The 3288-nt window shown below is 43.9% G+C and overlaps 1 non-coding gene across 1 annotated transcript; it reads right to left on the reverse strand.

Annotated features, from left to right (window-relative positions):
* Positions 1 to 2299: 2299 nt before the first annotated feature.
* Positions 2300 to 2404, reverse strand: Trnal-caa (transfer RNA leucine (anticodon CAA)). The gene is made up of 2 exons: positions 2367 to 2404; positions 2300 to 2345 (listed from the first exon to the last, which is right to left on the reverse strand). It is a non-coding gene; the product is annotated as a tRNA-Leu (tRNA).
* Positions 2405 to 3288: the final 884 nt, after the last annotated feature.

Below are 3288 nucleotides of genomic sequence, written 5' to 3' on the forward strand. Positions count from 1 at the left end.
AAGATCTGGAAGGCTGCAGGTCCACAGCCAAATTATCTTGGGCTAACTTTATACTTTTAAATACCCATCTATAGTCCACTTACATGTGGGCATATGCATAATAAGTAATTATTTTGGAATGTACAAACAGAACCTTAGCTTCTACGAACCCAAACCCACAAACCCAAAGGCTAATGTCACTAGATAGCCAATAACTAGAGGTTTCCTGCCCTATTGTAAGCTACCTGCTTGATGTTGCCATCAGTGTTTAGTTGTTTGTGTTTTTAGACAGCTTCACTATGTATCCCTGACAGATGTGAGATTCCCTATGTAGATCAAGCTGGCCTTGAACCCACAGATGTCACCCGACTCTGCCTCTGAGTTCTGGGATGAAAAGTGTGCCCTGCCTGGCCCAGCCACCATTTATTTTTCTTTTATATGGGTGAGTGTTTTGCCTGCATGTATGCATGTGCACTGTGTGTGTGTGTGGTGCCTATAGATGCCAGAAGAAGGCATTGGATCCTCCAGAGCTGGTTACAGAGGGTTGTGAGACAAATGTGGGTGTTGAGAACCAATAAAGGGACTCTCACCTAGACCCCATAAAAGGAGGGCCACCTGTCTGGGCAGTGGTGGTGCACACCTTTAATCACAGCACTCAAGAGGCAGAGGCAGGTGGATCTCTGAGTTTGAGGCCAGCCTGGTCTACAGATTGAGTTCAGGATAGCCAGGACTATTATACAGAGAAAACTCTCTCTCTCAAGAAGAAGAAGGAGGAGGAGGAGGAAGAAGAAGGAAGAAGAAGGAGGAGGAGGAGGAAGGAGAAGGAAGAAGAAGAAGGAAGAAGAAGAAGAAGAAGAAGAAGAAGAAGAAGAAGAAGAAGAAGAAGAAGAAGAAGAAGAAGAAGAAGAAGGGAGGGACACCTAAGACTAACACTGTCATGGTCACAACCCCATCCACCTTCATCAAACCACTGTGTGTGTGTGTGTGTGTGTGTGTGTGTGTGTGTGTGTGTGTGTGTGTTTGCGTGCGCATCAAGGGACTGAAAGACCAAGAACCATTTAGGGAATTTTTTTTTCCTTTTTTTTCTTTTTCCCTTGGAGCTACATAACACTGGGAAGTTGTAGCATTTGGGAAAGTTTTTGAAGACCAGCAACTTAAAAACAGGCATCACCTCCACCCCAACACACAAATACTTTACTTTTAACAATGGGGGAGGTTGGGGGGTGAGACTAATCATCCCACAAGCTTTCTGAAAGTTTTTTTCAGAAAGTAATTGGGTCCTATTCTAGGAATTTGAGCATGGAAGGAAGAAAAAAAAAAAATCCAGACATATAGGGTCGACACTAGAAAAGAAACCGTGTGTACTAGAGTGGGTTCTAAAAGGAATTTAAAATCTTTCTTTTACATGAGCTGTTTCGTTTTCTTGAAATAAAAAAGTAGTTTTGTGGAGGCAAAGTGTGCAGAGCCCACAGGATACCAGGGACAATAGACTGGAAGGGAAAGGGAGAGTCAGGGACATAGAAGGGAAAAAGAAAGGAAGGAAGGAAGAAGGGAGGGGAAAAGGGACGGAAGGAGGGAGGAAGGAAGGAAGGAAAGAGAGAACGAAGTAAGGAAATGGAACGCATTCCTAGAAATTTTCTGTTTTTATTGCATGTCTGCAACCTCTGCAAGTAACAGGCTGCATTCATTCTGCTGATTTACAATAACTCCTTCGTGAAGAAGAACACAACAATGGTTCAATTTACAACCTAACAAATAGTGAGTGAAAATAAAAAGGAGAATAGTTATTGCTGGGTTTTGTGTTTGTTAAAACCAAGCCAAAACAACAACGAAGCCCCACCAATGTTGATCACACGGGTGCCTGTAGAAAGCACTGTCTAAACAGCGGAAAGCTGCAAGCTCTGTTTGGTCTAAGGCGATGAACGATGATTTACCCCGCGACCCGTACAGGAGGCGCTGTGGAGCTCACAGTGCTTCGGGCTGTGGAGCTCACAGTGCTTCGGGGTTGGGACACTCGCTGCGGGCAAGGCGCGTGGCCAAACGTTTGCTGCGGTAAAGTGGATCTCTGGTGGCCGGGTCCCCTGGACACACCCGCCGCTCAGTGTTCCTCACGGTCGCCTCTTCAGGAAGGCAGCACAGCTGAGCGAACTTCACGTCCTCAAAACCGTAGCCGTGCTTCCGCTTCTACGGTCAGTGTCGGCTGAGCTATTACAAAGTTTGTAAGGTCAATTTTCAAAAAGACGTGGCTCGATATTTAAGTATGTGTTTAGCACATTTTGTGAAACCAACCGATCAAGGTGAGATGAGAAAAACATTACTGTGTCAGAAGTGGGATTCGAACCCACGCCTCCATACGGAGACCAGAATCCCCAGATAGGGAAGCTCAGCTTGAGTCTGGCGCCTTAGACCACTCGGCCATCCTGACACACAGGAGGACAGGGCAGATTTTTCCCTGATATAGAGAATAGCCTAGCACCACATCTGTCGTAAGCAGCGTTCGGATTTGTTAGTTAACGGTGACAAAAGATAGACAGCCACCTGTAAACTGAAAAAGGAAAATTATTTTGCGGATAAAAAAAGAAAGGAAAAGTCCGTGTATAAATGTAACTGTTTTAAAGACAGACCTTCTTTGTTCTCTATCCGTCTCATCTGCCAAAAGTTTGAGGAAGGAAGGGAGGGAGGGGAACGGTCAGCAGTTTCTGCTGCTTTGCTGATTTCGGTCCTCAGAACTGCACTCCAGGGGCCAGGGACCGAAGCGGCATCTGATGGCCAAATGCCACTGAACGTTCAGTATTTGAACTCTAGTGCTTTAAGTGGTGTATTTGGGGCTAAGTTCAGGGAGGAAGCACACAGAATTTAAAATTTTAATTAACTTTGATAGAATGTTCTGTTTTTATTAGCACAAAGATGACTCTCCCCTCCCCCTTCAAAGATGAAGTCTTTTTCTCTGCACTAAGAGTATTTGGGGTCAATATTGCCTTATCTTTGATTTCCAGACGCTTGCTTTCACAATCTATTTTTAATGATTAAAAAATAATCAAGAGTACAGTGAACAAGGTCCCTCCCTCCAACATACAGTATGGGTCTGTGGTATTTTCTTTCATACGCCATTGCTTTGTAGAAAGGAAGTTATATAGGAAATGACATCCAACAAAGCATCATTGTAATTAATGATTATAATTAAGGCACCTCTTACAATTTTTTCCTAATTGCAAAATCCATATGAATTGCAGAAAATGGAAATAAGTCAAAGCTGAAAATTGCCCACAATCTCATCTCTCAGCTGTAACTGCTACTAACATTTGCCAT

This window comes from Phodopus roborovskii, unplaced genomic scaffold (assembly GCF_943737965.1).
Source record: "Phodopus roborovskii unplaced genomic scaffold, PHOROB, whole genome shotgun sequence".
NCBI lineage: Eukaryota > Metazoa > Chordata > Mammalia > Rodentia > Cricetidae > Phodopus > Phodopus roborovskii.